This window comes from Pongo pygmaeus, chromosome 16 (genome assembly GCF_028885625.2).
Source record: "Pongo pygmaeus isolate AG05252 chromosome 16, NHGRI_mPonPyg2-v2.0_pri, whole genome shotgun sequence".
Classification (NCBI taxonomy): domain Eukaryota; kingdom Metazoa; phylum Chordata; class Mammalia; order Primates; family Hominidae; genus Pongo; species Pongo pygmaeus.
The window spans coordinates 8391582-8413579 of record NC_072389.2 but is presented as its reverse complement, the minus strand read 5'-3'; positions in this window follow the sequence as shown (position 1 = coordinate 8413579).

The window sequence follows — 21998 nt, the reverse complement described above, 5'->3', positions numbered from 1 at the left end:
TTGAGTTCCTCTCTTATAAAAGCTTTTTATATTTCAGCCACATGACTAGGCTGCAAAGTTTTCAAGCTTTTACACTATGCTTCTTTTGTAAGTATAAGTTACTACTTATTTTATTTTATTTTATTTTGCTAGAACATGTGAGCATAGGTTGTTAGAGGCAGCCAGGTCACATCCCAAATGCTTTGCTGCTTAGACATTTTTCCAACAGAAACCCTAAATCATCAATTTCAAATTCAAATTTTTTTATATCCCTAGTGCATGACAGAGATTCAGCCAACCACTTTGCTAAGACAACATGCATGACCTTTGTTTCAGTCCCAATAAGTTTCTAGTTTTCATCTGAGACATTCTCAGCCCGGCCTTCAATGTCCAGATCACTATCAGCATTTTGGTCACAGACATTCAACCAGTCTCTAAGAAAATCTCAACTTTCCCTCATTTTTCTGTCTTCTGAATCCCACAAATTCTTCCAACTTCTGCCTGTTTATCCAATTACAAAGCTGATTCCACATTGTGGGGTATTCTTATAACTATTTTCCATTCCTTGGTGCCAATTTTTGTATTAAGCTATTTTTGTCACACTATGAGAGTGGGACTGGATAATTAATTTTTTACAAAGTAGGTTTAAGTGGCTTATGATTCTACAGGCTGTTGAGAAAACATAGTACTGGAATATGCTTTTGCAACACTATGAGTGGAGGACTGGATAATTTATTTTTTACAATGTAGGTTTAAGTGGCATGATTCTACAGGCTGTAGAGAAACCATAGTACTGGAATATGCTTCTGGGGAGGTCTCTGGAAGTTTACGGTCATGGCAGAAGTTGAAGCAGAATCTTGCACATCACAGGGCAAAAAGCAGAAACAAAAAAAAAGGGGCGAGTTGTTACACAGTTTTAAATAACCAGATTTTATGGGAACTCACTTATTATCATGAGGATAGCACCAAATGGGATGGTGGTAAGTCATTTATAGTAATCCACCCCAATGGTTAAATCACCTTTCAACAGGCCCATCTCCAACATTGAGAATTATATTTAAATATGAGATTTGGGAGGGAACACACATTCAAACCCTATCAGAGAAGTATTTATGCCTTTTCCAATATAACATTATAACATTGGCAAAAATTAAAAAAAAGGGTGATTTGGCTTCTTTTCCATTTGGGATGCGTTTTATTGCTTTCTCCGGTCTGATTGCTCCAGATAGGACTTTCAGCATTATGTTGAATAACAGTGGTAAAAGTGGACATTCTTGTCATCTTCCAGATTTTAGAGAAAAGGCTTTTAGTTTTTCCCCCACTTAGTGTGATACTAGCTGTGGGTCTGTCATATATGACTTTATTATGTTGAGGTATGTTCATTCCATACCCAGTTTTCAAAGGGCTTTTTATTATTAAAGAATATTAAATTTTATCAAAATTTTTAGCATAATTGAAATGATTATATGGATTTTGTCCTTGTATTTTTTTTTTTTTTGAGATGTAGTCTCCCTGTGTCACCCAGGTTGGAGTGTAATGGCATGATCTCAGCTCAATGCAACCTCTGCCTCCCGGGTTCAAGTGATTCTCCTTCTTCAGCCTCCTGAGTAGCTGGGATTACAGGTGCTCACCACCATACCTGGCTAATTTTTGTAATTTTAGTAGAGACGTATCTTCACCATGTTGGCTAGACTGTTTTCAAACTCCTGACCTCAGGTGATCCACACACCTCGGCTTCCCCAATTGCTGGGATTACAGGTGTGAACCACTGTTCCTGGCCCCTTCATTCTCTTTATGTGATCTATCACATTCATTGATTCGCATGTTGAACTATCCTTGCCTCCCTGGGATAAATCCAACTTGGTCATTTTGAATTACCTATTTATGTATTGTTTAATTCAGTTTGCTAGGCGTTTTGCAAACTTTTGCACCAATATTCTCCGCTCCACTCTACTTCACTGTACTATTCCACTACATTCCAGTCCATTCCTTCCCACTCCACTGTACTCCACTCCACTCCATTCCATTAAACTCCAACACTTTCCAATCCACTCCATTCCACTCCAATCCACTCCATTCCATTCCACTCCATTTCATTTCATTGCACTCCACTCCACTCCATTCCACTCAACTCCATTCCATTACACTCAATTCCACTCCACTCCACTCCATTCCTCTCCACTGCATTCCATTGCACTCCACTCCATTCCATTCCACTCCACTCTACTCCATTCCAATCCACTCCATTACATTCCACTCCACTCCACTCCATTCCCCTCCTGTACATTCCTTTTCACTCCACCCCATTCCATTCCACTCAACTCTGCTCCATTCCCCTCCACTCCACTCCCTTCCACTCCATTCCATTTCACTCCATTCCAATCCAATCCATTCCATTTCTCTCCAATCCGCTCCATTCCATGCGGCTCCACTCCACTCCGCTCCACTCCACTCTGCTCCATTCCATTCCATTTCATTCCACTCCACTCCTTTCCACTCCATTCAATTCCATTCCTCTACACTCTATTACACTGCACTTCACTCTACTCCATTCTCCTCCACTCCACTCTACTCTGCTCCACTACAATTCATTCCACTCTACTCCATAATATTCCACTCCATTTCATTTTTTCCATTCCACTCCACTCAACATTTCTGCACTCCATTGTATTCCACTCCATTCCATTCCATTCCACACCAATCTATTCCATTCCACTCCACTCCACTCCATTCCACTCCACTCCACTCCATTCCACTCCACTCCACTCCACTCCACTCCATTCTGTTCCATTCCACTCCACTCCATCCGACTCCACTCCATTCCATTCCACTCAATTCAACTCCACTCCACTCCATTCCACTCCTGTCCATTCCATTCCACTCCGCTCCATTCCACTCCATTCTATTCCATTCCACTCCACTCCACTCCACTCAACTCCACTCCATTCCACTCCAATCTACTCAATTTCATTCCACTCCTCTTCATTCCATTCCACTCCAACCCACGCCACCACAGTCCAACTCATACAAATACTCTCCACTCCAGTCCACTCCATTCCACTTAACTCCATTCCATTCCACTCAAATCTATTCCATTCCAATCTACTCCTCTCCACCACACTCCACTCTGTTCCACTCTATTCCAATCCTTTCCATTCCACTACACTGCATTCTACTCCATTCTATTCCATTCCATTCCTCTCCACTCCATTCCAATCCAGTCCATTCGATGCCACTCAATTCCACTGCACTCCACTCCATTCAACTGCACTCCATTCCATTCCACTCCACTCTATTCCATTCCAATAAATTTCACTACATTTTATTCAACTCCTTTCCATTCCACTCCACTCCACTCCATTCCCCTCCATTCCATAGCATTCCACTCCACTCCATTACAATACACTCAACTCCACTCCATGCCCCTCCACTCCATTCCATTCCACTCCACTCCATTCCATTCCACTCCACTCCATTCCACTCCAATCCACTCTGTTCCACTCCACTCCATTCCACTACAATCAATTCCATTCTACTCCACTCCATTCCATACAGTTCCATTCCACTGAACTCCACTCAACTCCATTCCACTCCATTCTATTCCATTCCACTCCATTCTATTCCATTCCACTCGAATCCACTCCATTCCACTCCACTCCATACGATTCCACCCAATTCCACTCTGCTCCACTCCATTCCACTCCACTCCATTCCACTCCATTCCATTCCATCATTTTCCATTCCACTCCACTCCATTCCATTCCACTCCAATCCGTTCCACTCCACTCCATTCCACTCCATTCCATTCCATTTCACTCCACTCCTTTCCAGTCCACTCTACTCCACTCCACTCAATTCCACTCCATTGCACACCATTCCTCATGACCCTGTCCCATTCCACTCAAATTCCCTTCATTCTTCTCTACTCCATTCCACTCCACTCCACTCCATTCCACTCTATTCTATTCCATTCCACTCCACTCCACTCCATGCAATTCCAGTCAATTCCACTCCGCTCCTCTTCATTACACTCCACTCCATTCCATTCCAGCCCACTCCACTACACCACACTCCACTCCATTCCACTCCTCTGCCCTCCACTCCACTCCATTCCACTCCATTCAATTCCATTCCACTACACTACATTCCACTCCATTCTCTTCCATTCCACTCCACTCTATTCCACTCCACTTCATTCCACTCCATTCCCCTCCACTCCACTCCACTCGACTCCATTCAATTCCACTCCACTCCATTCTATTCCGTTGCACTCCACTCCATTCAAATCCACTTCACTTCACTCCGTTCCATTCCGTTCTTTTCCATTCCACTCCACTTCATTCCATTCCAATCCACTCTATTCAATTCCACTCAATTCCACTGCACTCCACACCATACCACTCCACTGCATTCCGTTCCACTCCACTCCACTCCATTCCAAAACACTTCACTCCATTCCCTTCCCCTCCATTATACTGCACTCCACTCCACTCCTCACCATTCCACTCCACTCCATTCCACTCCTGTCCATTCCATTACACTCCGCTCCATTCCTTTCCACTCCACTCCATTCCATTCCACACCACTCTGTTCCATTCCATTCCACTCCTTTCCATTACAATCCACTCCACTCCAATCCATTTCACTGCTGTCCACTCCTTTCCACTCCACTCCATTACATTCCACTCAACTCCACTCTATTAGACTGCACTCCACTCCACTCCATTCCACTTAACTCCATTCCATTCCACTCCAATCCATTCCACTCCAATCTACTCCTCTCCAATGCACTCCACTCTGTTCCATTCTATTCCATTCCTTTCCATTCCACTACACTCCATTCCACTCCTTTCTAATCCATTCCGTTCCACTCCACTCCATTCCAATCCAGTTCATTTGATGCCACTCAATTCCACTGTACTCCACTCCATTCCACTGCACTCCATTCCATTCCACTCCACTCCATTCCATTCCAATAAATTTCACTACATTTCATTCAACTCCATTCCATTCCACTCCACTCCACTCCATTCCCCTCCATTCCATAGCATTGTACTCCACTCCATTACATTACACTCAACTCCATTCCATGCCCCTCCACTCCATTCCATTCCACTCCACTCCATTCCATTCCACTCCACTCCATTCCATTCCACTCCACTCCATTCCACTGCAATTCACTCTGTTCCACTTCACTCCATTCCACTACAATCCATTCCATTCTACTTCACTCCATTCCATACAATTCCATTCCACTGCACTCCACTCAACTCCATTCCACTCCATTCTATTCCATTCCACTCAAATCCACTCCATTCCACTCCACTCCATTCGATTCCACCCAATTCCACTCTGCTCCACTCCATTCCACTCCACTCCATTCCATTCCATTCCATTCCACCATTTTCCATTCCACTCCACTCCATTCTGTTCCTCTGCACTCCACTCCACTCCTTTCCACTCCACTCCATTCCACTACACTCCCTTCCATTCCAATACACTCCACTCCATTCCACTACACTCCATTCCATTCCACTACATTCCATTCCACTCCACTCCACTCCACTTCCATTCCACTTCATTCCACTTCATTACACTCCACTCCATTCCATTCCAATCCACTCCATTCCGTTCTACTGCATTCCATTCCACACCAGTCCATTCCATTCCAATCCAATCCGTTCCACTCCACTCCATTCCATTCCATTTCACGCCACTCCTTTCCAGTCTACTCTACTCCACTCCACTCAATTCCACTCCATTGCACACCATTCCTCTTGACCCCGTCACATTCCACTCAACTTCCTTTTATTCTTCTCCACTCCATTCCACTCCACTCCACTCCATTCCACTCTATTCTATTCCATTCCACTCCACTCCACTCCATTCAATTCCAGTCAATTCCACTCCGCTCCTCTTCATTACACTCTACTCCATTCCATTCCAGTCCACTCCACCACACTCCACTCCATTCCACTCCTCGGCGCTCCAATCCACTCCATTCCATTCCATTCAATTCCATTCCACTCCACTCCATTCCACTCCACTCTCTTCCATTCCACTCCACTGCATTCCACTCCACTTCACTCCACTCCATTCCCCTCCACTCCACTCAGCTCCACTCCACTCCATTCAATTCCACTCCACTCTATTCCACTTCATTGCATTCCATTGCACTCCACTCCATTCAACTCCACTTCACTTCACTCCATTCCACTCCATTCTATTCCGTTCCACTCCACTTCATTCCATTGCAATCCACTCCATTCAATTCCACTCAATTCCACTGCACTCCACTCCATTCCACTCCACTGCATTCCATTCCACTCCACCCCACTCCATTCCAAAACACTTCACTCCATTCCCTTCCACTCCATTCCACTGCACTCTACTCCACTCCTCTCCATTCCACTCCATTCCCTACCATTCCACTCCACTCCATTCCATTCCACTCCACTTCACTCCACTCCTTTCCACTATATTCTATTCCGTTACACTCCACTCCAATCCATTCCACTGCACTCCATTCCATTACACTGAATTCCACTACGCTCCACTCCATTCCCCTCCACTCCTTTCCATTCCCCTCCACTCCATTCCATTTCTATCCACTCTATTCCATTCCATTCCACTCCATTCCATTCCACTCCACTCCACTCCATTCCACCCCTGTCCATTCCATTCCACTCCGCTACATTCCTTTCCACTCCACTCCATTCCATTCCACACCACTCTCTTCCATTCCATTACACTGCACTCCACTCCAATCCTTTTCACTGCTGTCCACTCCTTTCCACTCCACTCCATTCCATTCCACTCAACTCCACTACATTAGACTGCACTCCACTCCACTCCATTCCACTTAAATCCATTCCATTCCACTCAACTCCACTCCATTAGACTGCACTCCACTCCACTCCATTCCACTTAACTCCATTCCATTCCACTCGAATCCATTCCATTCCAATGTACTCCACTCCATTCCAATCCACTCCTCTCCACTGCACTCCAATCTTTTCCATTCTGTTCCATTCCATTCCATTCCACTATACTCCATTACACTCCATTCTATTCCATTCCATTCCTCTCCACTCCATTCCAATCCAGTCCTTTCGATTCCACTCAATTCCACTGCACCCCACTCCATTCCACTCCACTCCATTCCATTCCACTGCACTCCATTACATTCCAATAAATTTCACTACAGTTTATTCAACTCCATTCCATTCCACTCCACTCCACTCCATTCCCCTCCATTCCATAGCATTCCACTCCATTCCATTACATTACACTCAACTCCATTCCATGTCCCTCCACTTCATTCCATTCCACTCCACTCCATTCCATTCCACTCAACTCCATTCCATTCCACTCCACTCCATTCCACTCCAATCCACTCTGTTCCACTCCACTCCATTCCACTACAATCCATTCCATTCTACTCCACTCCATTCCATACAGCAGCATTCCACTGCACTCCACTCAACTCCATTCCACTCCATTCTATTCCATTCCACTCCATTCTATTCCATTCCACTCCATTCTATTCCATTCCACTCGATTCCACTCAATTCCACTCAACTCCATTCCATTCCATTCCATCATATTCCATTCCACTCCACTCCACTTCCATTCCACTCCACTCTGCTTCATTACACTCCACTCCATTACATTACATTCAACTCCATTCCATTCCCCTCTACTTCATTCCATTCCAGTCCACTCCATTCCATTCCACTCCTCTCCATTCCACTCCAATCCACTCTGTTCCACTCCACTCCATTCCACTACAATCCATTCCATTCTAATCCACTCTGTTCCACTCCACTCCATTCCACTACAATCCATTCCATTCTACTCCACTCCATTCCATACACCTCCATTCCACTGCACTCCACTCACCTCCATTCTACTCCATTCTATTCCATTCCACTCCATTCTATTCCATTCCACTCGATTCCACTCCATTCCACTCTACTCCATTCCATTCCATTCCATCATATTCCATTGCACTCCACTCCACTTCCATTCCACTCCACTCCACTTCATTACACTCCACTCCATTCCATTCCAATCCACTCCATTCCATTCTACTGCATTCCATTCCACTCCACTCCATTCCATTCCACTCCAATCCGTTCCACTCCACTCCATTCCACTCCATTCCATTCCATTTCACTCAACTCCTTTCCAGTCCACTCTACTGCACTCCACTCATTTCCACTCCATTCCACACCATTCCTCTTGACCCCGTCCCATTCCATTCAACTTCCCTTTATTCTTCTCCACTCTGTTCCACTCCTCTCCATTCCATTCCACTCCACTCCATGCCATTCCACTGTGTTCTATTCCACTCCACTGCTTTCCACTCCACACCACTCCACTCCAATCCACCCCACTCCATTCCACTCCTTTCCATACCATTCCAATCCACTCCATTCAATTCCACTCTACTCCATTTCATTCCACTCCACTCCAGTCTTTTCCACTCCACTGCATGCCACTCCACTCCATTCCATTCCACTCCACTCCTTTCCATTCCATGCCACTCCATTCCTTTCCATTCCAATCCACTCCATTCCACTCCCCTCCATTCCTCTCCACTTCACTCCACTCCATTGCATTCCATTCCACTCCATTCCGTTCCATTACTTTCTTTTGACAGGATCTCACTCTATCACCCATGCTGGTGTGGAGTTATACAATCTCAGCTCACATTTCATTTCACCATTCCATTTCATTCCATTCCACTGCACTCCTCTCCACTCCACTCAATTCCACTCTACTCCACTCCAATCCATTCCATCCCATACATTTCCAGTCTCTCCCATTACACTCCTTTATTTGACGAGATCTCCCTCTGTCACACAGGCTGAAGCGCAGTGGCACAATCTCAGCACAAATTTCTTCCTTGCATTCCATTCCAATTCGTTCCACCACACTCAACTCCACTCAAGTCCACTCCACTCCACTCCACTCCATTACACTCCAGTCCTCTCCATTCCAATCCACTCCATTGCACTCTACTTCACTCCATTCCATTCCATTCCTCTCCACTCCATTCCATTCATCTCCATTCCATTCCATTCCGCTTCACTCCATTCCATTTCACTCCACTCCAATCCACTCCAATCCATTCCATTCCACTACTCGCCACTCCATTCCACTCCACTCCATTCCATTTCACTCCACTCCATTCCACTCCACTCCTTTCCATTCCAATCCAATCCAATCCATTCCAATCCTATCTAATCCATTCCACTCCACTCCACTCCATTCCACTAAATTCCATTCCACTTCACTCCACTCCATGCTATTCCATTCCACTCAATTCCACTTCATTCCATTCCATTCCAATGCATTCCATTCCAATCCACTCCATTTCATTCTACTCCTTTCCATTTGATTCCACTCCATTCCATTCCGCTCCACTCTAATCCACTCCACTCCATTCCATTCCAATCCACTCCACTCCACTCCACTCCACTCAACTCCAATCCATTCCATTTCACTGCATTCCATTCCATTCCTTTCTTTTGAGAGTATCTCACTCTGTCACCCAGCCTGGAATGCAGTGGCACAATCTCATCTCACATTCCATTCCGTTCCATTCCACTCCACTCCACTCTGCTCCATCCGCTCCCTTCCATTCATTTCCATTCCATTTCATTCCACTGAATTTCACTTCGTTCCACTACAATCCATTCCATTCCATTCCACTCGTTTCTTTCGACAGGATCTCCTTCTGTCACACAGGCTGTAGCTCAGTGGCAAAATCCCAAAGCAGATTTCTCCATTTCGTTCCAGTCCATTCCGTTCAATTCTGTTCCATTCCATTCCGTTCCTCTGCGTTCCACTCCACTCCACTCCACTCACTTCATTCCATAACATCCGATTCCGTTTATCTACATTCAACTCCTCTCCACTCCACTGCACTCCATTCCACTCCATTCCACTCTATCCCATTCCATTCTGCTCCATTCCACTGCATGCCACTCTGCCCCACTCCACCCACTTCATTCCATTTCAGTACATCCAATTCCATAGCATTCCATTCCACTCCATTCCACTCCACTGCATTTCACTCCACTCCACTCCAGTCCACTCCGTTTCATTGCATTCCACTGCATTCCATTCCAAACCTTTCTTTCTAGAGTATCTCACTCTGTCACCCAGCCTGGAGTGCAGTGGCACAATTAAAGCTCACATTTCATTATTCCACTCCATTCAGATCCTTCCCCTTCATTCCACTCCACTCCACTCCATTCCACTCCACTCCACTCCATTCCACTCCACTCCACTACATTCCTTTCCACTCCACTCCATTCCTCACTACTCAATTGCATTACACTCAACTCCACTCAATGCCACTCCACTACATTCCATTCCACTCCACTCCATTTCATTCCATTCCACTCCATTCCATTCCACTCTTTTCCATTCCATTCCAGTCCACTCCACTCCACTTCGCCCCATTCCATTCCATTCCATTCCACTCCACTCCACTCCACTTCATTCAATTTCACTCCTTCTACTCCACTCCATTCCAGTCCACTCCACTCTTTTCCATTGCATCGCATTCCATTAAATTCCACTCCACTCCATTGCATTCAACTGCACTCCATTTCATTCCACTCCACTCTACTCCACTCCATTCCACTCCATTCCATTCCACTACATTCCAGACCATTCCTTCTCACTCCTCTAAATTCAATTCCACTCCACTCCTTTCCATTCCACCTTACTCCACTCCATTTCATTCCATGTCACTCTATTCCATTCCATGCCACTCCATTCCATTCCATTCCTTTCTTTTGACAGGATCTCTCTCTCTCACCCATCCTGGTGTGCAGTGGCACAATCTCAGCTCACATTTCATTTCACCATTCCATTCCATTCCATTTCATTCCACTGCACTCGTCTCCACTCCATTCAATTCCACTCCACTCCTCTCCAATCTGTTCCATTCCATTCCATTCCAATCTTTTCCATTCCACTACTTTCTTTCTACAGGATCTCATTCTGTCACACAGGTGTAAGTGCGGTAGCACAATCTCAGCACACATTTCTTCTTTCAATTCGACTCCATTCCATTTCCTTCCACTTCACTCCACTCCATTCCACTCCACTACACTCCACTCCATTCCAGTCCACTCCAGTCCATTCCACTGAACTCCATTGCACTCCATTCCACTCCATTCCATTCCACTCCACTCCATTCCTTTCCACTCCACCCCACTACAAACCATACCGTTCCATTTCATCCCATTACACTTCAATTCACTCCATTCCATTCCTTTCCACTCTGCTCCATTCCACTCCATTAAACTCCACTCCACTCCAATCCACTCTACTGTACTTCAATCCAGACAATTCCATTCCATTCCATTCTATTCCATTCCATACCATTCAATTCCTCTTCCCTCCATTCCATTCCATTCCACTCCACTGCATTCCACTCCACTTCACTCCATTCCCCTCTACTCCACTCCACTCCATTCCATTCCACTCCACTCCATTCCATTCCACCTATTCGAATCCATTCCATTTTATTCCACTCCACTCATCTCCACTCCACTCCACTCCACTCCATTGCATTCCACTCCACTTCATTCCATTCCACTCCCCTACACCCCATTTCACTCCATTCCACTCCATTATATTCCATTCCACTCCGCTCCATTCAATTCCACTCATTTCCAATCCACTACACTCCATTCCACTCCACTCCATTACATTCCTCTCCACTCCATTCCATTCGACTACACTCCATTCCATTGCAATCCACTGCACTCTTCTCCACTCCACTCCATTCTACTCCTCTCCACTCCATTGCAATCCACTCCATTCCATTCCACTCCACTCCACTCCATTCCACTCCACTCCATTCCCTTCCTCACCAATCCATTCAATTCCTCTCCATTCCACTCAATTCCTCTGCACTCCATTCCATTCCACTCCACTCCATTCCAGTCCATTCCACTCCATTCCGTTGCACTCCACTCCATTCCACTCCAATCCACTCCATTCCACTCCACTCCACTCCATTCCACTCCACTCCATTCCATTCCACGCCACTCCTTTGCACTCCACTCTACTCCACTCCACTCCACTCTATTCCACTCCATTCCATACAATTTCACTCCACTCAATTCCATTCCACTCAACTCCACTCCATTCCTCAACAGTCCATTACAATCCACTCCATTGCATTGCACTGCACCCACTCCAGTCCAATCCACTCCACTACATACCATTCCAGTCCAATGCACTCCACTCAACTTAACTCCATTCCATTCCACTCCACTACATTCCAGTCCACTCCACTCCGTTCCATTCCATTGCACTCCGCTCCATTCCACTCCACTCCATTCCATTCCACTCCATTCCATTTCATTCCATTCCTCTCCACTCCAATCTACTACATTCTAATCCATTCCATTCCACTCTATTCCTTTCCACTCCACTCCACTTCACTCCCATCCATGGCACTCCACTCCACTCCATTCCACTCCACTCCACTCCACTCAATTCCATTCCACTCTACTCCATTGCATTCCTTTCCATTACACTCCACTCCATTTCATTCCACTCCATTCCATTCCATTGCACTCCACTCCTCTCTGCTCCACTACATACCACTCCTGTCCAACCCACTCCACTCCACGTAACTCCATTCCATTCCGCTCCACTGCATTCCAATCCACTCCTCTTTATTCCATTCCATTCCACTACACTCGACTCCATTCTACTACACTCCATTCCATTCCGTTCCATTCCACTGCACTGCAGTCCATTCCATTCCACTCCACTCCATTCCATTCAACTCCACTTCTTTGCACGCCACTCCACTCCAGTCCACTCCATTTCAATCCATTCCACTCCATTCCATCCCATTCCTTTCTTTAGACATGGTCTCACTCTGTCACCCATGCTGATGTGCATTGGCACAATCTCAGTTCACATTCCATTTCACCATACCATTCCATTCCATTCCATTGCACTGCACTCCACTCCAATCCACTGAATTCCATTCCACCCAAATCCATTCCATGCCATTCCATTCCAAATCCCTTCCATTCCACTCCATTCTTTCTACATCATCTCCCTCTGTCACACAGGCTGTAGAGCAGTGACACAATATCAGCAAACATTTCTTCCTTCCATTGCATTCCATTCCATTCCATTCCATTCCATTCAACTTCACTCCTCTCCACTCCACTCCACTCAATTCCACTTCACTCCACTCAATTCCACTCCATTGCATTCCACTCCACTCCACTCCTTTCCATAAAGCTCCATTCCATTCCATTCCACTCCACTCCATTCAATTCCACAACACCCATTCCATTCCACTCCACTCCATTCCATTCCACTCCACTCAATTCCACTCGAATCCTTTCCATTCCACTCCACAATATTCCATCCCGTTCCACTCCATTCCATTGCCCACCATTCCATTCCATTCCAATCCTCTCCACTCTACTTCATTCCATTCCATTCCATTCCACTCCACTACAATCCACTCCACTCCACTCCAATCAATTCCACTCCCTCTACTCCACTCCATTCCTGTACACGCCACTCCTTTCCATTCCATCCCATTCCATTCCATTCCACTCCACTCCATTCCATTCCAATCCACTGCATTCCATTACACTCCACTCAATTCCATTGTAATCCACTCCAATAGACTCCATTCCATCCTTTCCTTTCCACTCCACTCCTGTCTATTCCATTGCACTCCAGTCTATTCTTTTCAACTCCACTCCTTTGCACTCCACTCTACTCCACTCCACTTCAATTCACTCCATTCCACTCCATTCCATTCCATTCCAATCTTTTTTCTAACAGGATCACACTCTGATACCCCTCCTGGTGTGCAGTGGCACAATCTCAGCTCAGGTTTCATTTCAACATTCCATTCCATTCCATTGCATTCCATTCCATTCCACTTCACTCCACTCCATTCCACTCAATTCCACTCCACTCCTCTCCAATCCATTGCATGTTACTCCATTCCAATCCCTTCCATTCAACACCTTTCTTTCGACAGAATCTCCCTCTGTCACAAAGGCTCAAGAGCAGTGTCACAATCTCAGCACACATTTCTTCATTCTATTCCATTCCATTCTGTTCCACTCCACTCCACTCCACTCCACTCCACACCACACCACTAAATTCCATTTCACTCCACTCCAATCCATTCCATACTGCTCCATTCCATTCCACTCCACTCCTTTCCACTCCATTCCATTCCATTGCACTAAACTCCATTCCAATCCACTCCACTCCACTCCATTCCACTCCACTCAATTCCACTCCACTCCACTCCATTCCACTGCACTCCATTCCACTGCATTCCATTCCATTCCTCTCCACTCCATTCCATTCCATTCCACTAAATTCCATTCCACTCCATTCCACTCCACACCATTCCCTTCCATTCTATTCCATTCCACTCCACTCCACTCCAATCAATTCCACTCCCTCAACTCCACTCCATTCCTGTCCACTCCAGTCCTTTCCATTCCATCCCATTCCATTCAATTCCACTGCACTCCATTCCATTCCACTCCACTCCATTCCATTGCACTCCACTACACTCAACTCCATTCCAATCCTCTCTGTTCCACTCCACTGTAGTCCATTCCATTCCACTCCCCTCCATTCCATTCAACTCCACTCCTTTGCACTCCACTCCACTCCACTCCAGTCCATTTCATTCCATTCCACTCCCTTCCATTGCATTCCTTTCTTTTGACAGGATCTCACTCTGCACCCATCCTGGTGTGCATTGGCACAATCTCAGCTCACTTTTCATTTCACCATTCCATTCCATTGCACTCCACTCCAATCCACTCAATTCCACTCCACTCAAATCGAATCCATTCCATGCCATTCCATTCCAAACCCTTCCATTCCACTCCTTGCTTTCGACAGGATCTCCCTCTGTCCCACAGGATGAAGAGCAATGGCACAATCTCAGTACACATTTCTTGATTCCGTTACATTCAATTCCATTACGTTCCACTCCACTCCACTCCATTCCACTCCTTTACACTCCACTCCTCTCCATTCCATACAGCTCCATTCCATTGCATTCCATTCCACTTTACTTCATTCCATTCCTTTCCACTTCACTCCATTCCATTCCACTCCACTGCACTCCATTCCATTCCTTTCCCGTCCATTCCACTCCATTCCATTCCACTCCACTCTATTCGATTTCACTCCATTTTACTCCATTCCATTCCAATCCACTCCATTCCACTCCATTCAACTCGTGCCCAATCCACTCCACCACTATTCACTTTTTTCAATTCTGCTCCACTGCATCTCAATCCACTCCACTCCATTCCAATCCACTCCATTCCATTCTATTCCATTACACTCCTCTCCATTCCATTCCTTTCCAATTCACTCCATTCCATTCCACTCCACTCCATTCCATTCCACTGCACTACTCTCCATTCCATTCCTTTCCAATCCATTCCACTCCATTCCATTCCATTCCACTCCACTCCAGTCCATTCCACTCCAATCCAATCCACTCCTCTCCACTCCTTTCCACCTTTCTCCACTCCATTCAATATCACGCCACTCAACACCACTCCATTCCATTCCATTCCATTCCAATGCATTCCTTTCCATTCCTTTATTTCCACAGGGTCTCACTCTGTCACAAAGGCCGTACTGCAGTGGCACAAACTCAGCCCACATTTCTTTTCACCATTCTATTGCAACCATTCCATCCCATTCCATTCCATTCCATTCTATTTCACTCCACTCCACTCCACTCCACTCCACTGCATTCCATTCAACTCCATCGCATCCATTAGACTCCATTCCACTCCACTCCACTCCATTGCATTCCATTCCATTCCATTTCATTCCATTGCATTCCATTCCTTTATTTCAACAGGTTATCACTGTGAGACCTTGGCTGGAGTACAGTGACCCAATTTCACCTCACATTACATGACAATGTTTCATTGCATTCTATCTGTTCCATTGCATTCCATTGCATTCCATTCCATTGTATTCCATTCCATTCCAATCCACTCCGTTCCACTCCACTCCACTCTATTACATCCGATTCTATTCCACTCCACTCCAACCCACTCCACTCCACTTCATTCGATTTCATTCCATCCCATTCCATTCCTCTCCATTCCACTCCATTTCACTCCCCTCCACTACACTCCACTCCATTATATTCCATTCCTTTCCACTGCTTTCCATTCCATTCCTTTTTTTCGAGAGTATTTCACTCTGTCACCAAGTATGTAGCACAGTGGCAAAATCTCATCTCACATTCCATCCCGTTACATGACGTTCCATTCCTTTCTGATCCGCTCTCTTCCAATCTACTCCATTCCCTTCCATTCTATTCCATTCCATTCCACTCAATTCCACTCCACTACTTTCCAATCCATTCCATTCCACTTCTTTCTTTCGACAGGATCAACCCCTGTCATAAAACCTGTAGCTCAGTGGCACAATCTCAGCCCACATTTCTCCGTTCCGTCCCGTTCCGTGGCTTTCTCTCTCATTCCGTTCCGTTCCATTCCACTCCACTCCATTCCATTACATCCAATTCCATTCTTCTCCATAACACTCCTCTCCACTCCACACCACTCCACTTCACTCCATCCTATTCCGTTCCTAACCATTTCACTGCAGTCCACTCCACCCAAATCCACTCCACTTCATTCCATTCCATTCCATCCCATTTCTTTCCTCTGCATTCCACTCCATTCCACTTCACTCTACTTCACTCCAGTCCACTCCATTCCATTCCATTCCATTTCATTCCATTGCATTCCATTCCATTCCTTAGTTTCGAGAGTATCTCACTCTGTCACCCAGCCTGGAGCGCAGTTGCACAATTTCAGCTCACATTTCTTTATCCCATTCCATTCCATTCCGTTCCATTCCATTCCATTCCATTCCATTGCATTCCATTCCATTGCGTTCCATTCCTTTCCATTGCCTTCCATTGCATTCCATTCCATTCCATTCCACTCCTCTCCATTACTTTCCACTCCACTTAACTATGTTCCTAGCCACCCCACTCCGTTCCTCTCCACTCCACTCCATTCCACTCCACTCCACTCCACTCCACTCCATTCCACTCCACTCCACTCCGATCCACTCCTCTCCACTCCACTTCACTCCGTTTCACTCCACTCCACTGCATTCCAATCCAATCCATTCGATTCTGATCCATTTCATTCCACTCCACTCCACTCCACTCCATTACACCCCATTCTACTCCATTCCATACCTTTCCACTCCACTCCATTGCATTCCATTCCACTCCACTCTTTTCCACTCCACTCCATTCCATTCCACTCCATTCCATTCCACTACTCTCCATTCCAAACCATTCCATTCCACTCCGTTAGGTTCCACTTCACTCCGTTCCATTCCACTGCACTCCAATTCCTTCCAATCCACTCCAATCCATTCCCCTACATTCCATTCTCTTCCACTCCATTCGACTCCACTCCACTGCACTGCATTCCATTCCACTCCTCTCCACTCCTTTAAAAACCAATCCATTCCATTTCACTCCAGTACATTCCATTCCACTCCACTCCATTCCATTCCACTCCACTCCCTTCCATTGTTCTGCATTTCACTGCATTCCATTTCATTTCACTCCACTCCACTCCACTGCTTTCCACTCCATTCTATTCAACCCCATTCCATTCCAATCCTCTCCACTCCTCTCCACTCCACTCCATTCCACTCCACTCCTCTCCACTCCACTCTACTCCACCCCATTCCATTGCATTCCGTTCCATTCCCATGCAGTCCATTACATTCCACTCCATTCTACCCCATTCCATTCCTTTGCATTCCACTCCACTCCAGTGTATTCCACTCCACTCCATTCCAACCCATTCCATTCCACTCCACTCCATTCCACTCCATTCCATTCCACTTCATTCCATTCCACTCAACTCCACTCTACTCCACTCCATTCCAATCCAATACATTCCATTCAACTACGTTCCATTTCACTCCATTTCATTCCACTCCTCTCCATTCCATTCCACTCCACTCCCTTCCTTTCTATTCCATTCCACTCCTCTTCGTTCCGTTCTACTCTACACCATTCCATTCCATTCCACTCTACTTCATTCAACTCCACTCCACTCGACTCCATTACATTCCAATCCATTCCACTCCACCCGTTTCAACTCCATTCCATTCCATTCTACTCCACTCCATTCCACTCCACACCACTACACTCCATTCCACTCCACTCGAATCCACTCCATTCCAATCCACTCCATTCCATTCCATTCCATTCCTTTCCACTCCATATCATTCCACTCCATTTCATTCCATTCCATTCCGCTCCTCTCCATTTCATTCCATTCTATTCCATCCCACTCCACTTCATTCCACTCCACTCCTTTCCTCTCTATTCTGTTCCTTTTGACTCCTCTCCACGCTATTCCACTCCACTCCATTCTACTCCATTCCATTCCACTCCATTCCACTCCATTCCACTCCACTCTACTCGGCTCCACGCCATTCCACTCCACTCCATTACATTCCACTCCATTCCATTCTGTTCCACTCCTCTCCAATCCATTATTCTCCATTCCATCCCATTCCACTCCATTCGTATCCATTCCACTAAACTCCATTCCATTCCACTGTGCTCCACTCTACTCCATTCCATTCCATTCCAATCCATTCCATTCCACTCCACTCTAATCCATTCGACTCCATTCCACTTCATTCCATTCCATTCCTCTCGACTCCACTCTATTCCACTCCACTCCATTCCACTCTATTGCATTCCATTCCATTTCACTAAAATCCACTCCACTCCACTCCATTTCACTCGCCTCCTTTCCACTCCAGTCCAATCCACTCCACTCCACTCCCTTCCACTCACCTCGATTACACTCCACTCCACTAAACTCCATTCCATTCCAATCCACTCCAATCCATTCCACTCCATTCCTTTCAATTCCATACCACTCCTCTCCATTCCATTCCATTCTCTTCCATTCCACTCCTAGCCATTCCATTCCACTCTAATCCACTCCATGCCATTCCATTCCACTCCTCTCCACCCCATTCCTCTCAACTCCATTCCACTCCATTCCATTCCACTCCGTTCCATTAGACTCCATTCCAATCCACTCCACTCCACTCCACTCTACTGCACTCCACTCCACTCCATTCCATTCCACTCCACTTCACTCCACTGATTCCATTCCATCCCATTGCTCTCCATTCCATTCCACTCCACTTCACTCCACTCCTTACTTTCAGTTGTACTCCATTCCATTGCATTCCACTGCACTCAACTCCATTCCATTTCATTACAAGCCATCCCACTCTTCTCCACTCCATTCCACTCCGCTCCTCTTCACTCCCCTCCATTCCATTGCATTGCACTCCACTCCATTCCCCTGCACTCCGTCCCTTTCCACTCCATTTTACATCTATCCCCTCCACTACATTGCATAACATTCCATTCCATTTCACTCCATTGCATTCCATTCCTTTCTTTCGACAGGATATCACTGTCACCCAAGCTGGAGTTCAGTGACACAATCTCAGCTCACATTACATGTAAACTTTCCATTGCATTGCATTCTATTCCCTTGCATTCCGTTGCATTCCATTCCGTTCCATTCCATTCCATTCCACTCCATTCCACTCCTCTCCACTACATTCCATTCCATTCCACTCCATTCCATTACACTCCTTTCTTTCAACAGGATCTCCCTGTGTCACACAGGTTGTAGCGCAGTGGCACAATCTCAGCACACATTTCTCCTTTCCGTTCTGTTCTGTTCCGTTCTGTTCCATTCCATTCCATTCCGTTACACTCCACTGCAGTCCACTACAGTACATTCCATTAGATCTGAATCTATTCCACTCCTCTCCACTCCACTGCGCTCCACTCCTCTACATTACATTCCATCACATTCCATTCTTCTCCATTCCACTGCACTCCACTCAACCGCACTATACTCCACTTCATTCCACTCCATCTCGTTCCTTTCTATTCCTCCCCATTCTACTACACTCCACTTCATTCCACTGCACTCCAGTCCATTCCATTCCATTCCATTCCATTCCATTGCACTGCATTCCATTCCATTCCTTTCCTACAAGAGTATCCCACTCTGTCACCAAGCCTGGAGTGCAGTGGCACAATGTCAGCTCACATTTCATTATTCCACTCCATTTCATACCATTCCATTCCATTGCATTGCACTGTATTCCATTCAATTCCATTCCATTCCACTCCACTCCACTCCACTCATCTCCACTCCACTCCACTGCACTCCACTCCCATCCACTCCACTCCATGCCACTCCTATCCATTCCATTCCATTCCACTCCATTACACTCCAATCCATTCCATTCCACACCACTCTATTCCACTCCATTCCTCTCCACTCCATTCCACTCCACTCCACTCCACTCCACTCCATTCCATTCTTGTCAATTTCGCTCTATTCCATTCCAATCCACTCCATACTGTTCCACTGTAGTCCACTCTATTCCATTTCATTCCACTCCACTCCATGCCACTCCATTCCACTCCATTCTATTCCACTCCATTCCATTCCACTCCACTCCACTCCATTCCACTCCACTCCATTACATTCCATTCTACCCCACTCCAATATATTCCACTCACTCCATTGCATTCCACTCCACTTCATTCTCTTCCACTCCTTTCCACTCACATTAAACTCCATTTCACTTCACTCCACACCACTCCGTTTCACTACATTCCAATCCACTCCATGCCATGCCACTCCATTCCATTCCACTCCTCTCCAGTCCAATACACTCCACTCCATTCCAATCCATTCCACTCCACTCCGTTACATTGCTTTCCAAACCACTGCATTCCATTCCACTCCACTCCCTTCCATTCCAATCGTCTCCATTCCAATCCATTCCACACCATTCCATTCCATTCCACTCCATTCCAATCCATTACTTTACAATCCATTCCATTCTGTTCCACTCTCCTTCATTCCACTGCACTCTACTCCACTCCATTCCATTCCAGTCCATTCCACTCCACTCCGTTCCACTCCATTCCGTTCCACTCCATTGCGTTCCACTCCACTCCACTGCACTCCAATCAACTCCACTCCACTCCATTCCATTCCACTCCATCCCATTCCTTTCCACTCTACTCCATTCCATTCCATTAAACTCCGCTTCATTCCATTGCACTCCACTCCATCCCATTCCATAGCACTCCACTCCTCTCCATTCCATTCCACTCCACTCTACTCCATCCCACTGCACTCCATTCCATTCCATTCCATTCCACTCAGCTCCACTGCTTTCCACTCTGCTCCATTCCATTCCACTCCACTCCATTCCATTCCACTCCATTCCACTCCACTCCACTCCATTCCACTCCACTCCACTCCACTCTATTCCACTCCACTCCACTCCATTACTCTCCACTCCTTTCCACTCCACTTCACTCTACTCCACTCCATTCCATTCCACTCCATTCAGTTACTCTCCATTCCACTCCATTGCACTCTATTCCATTCCATTTCATTCCAATCCACTCCATTCAATTCCATTCCACTCCATTCCATTCTATTCCACTCTATTCCACTTCACTCCGGTCTATTCCATTCCATTCCATTCCACTCCACTCCTTTCCATTCCACTCCATTCCATTACACTCCATTACACTCCATTGCACTCTTTTACACTCCATTCCATTCCAATCTACTCCATTCTACTCCACTCCACTCCCCTCCAATCCACTACAATACAATCCATTCCACTCCACTCCACTCCACTCGATTCCACTGCATTCCACTCCATTGCATTGCACTCTATTCCATTGCATTCCACTCCACACCCTTACATTCAATTCCACTCCATTTCATTCCATTTCATGCATTTCCATTCTGTTCCATTCCACTCAATTCCACTCCACTCCACTCCAATCCATTCCATTCCATTTCACTCCTTTCTTTCAACAGGAC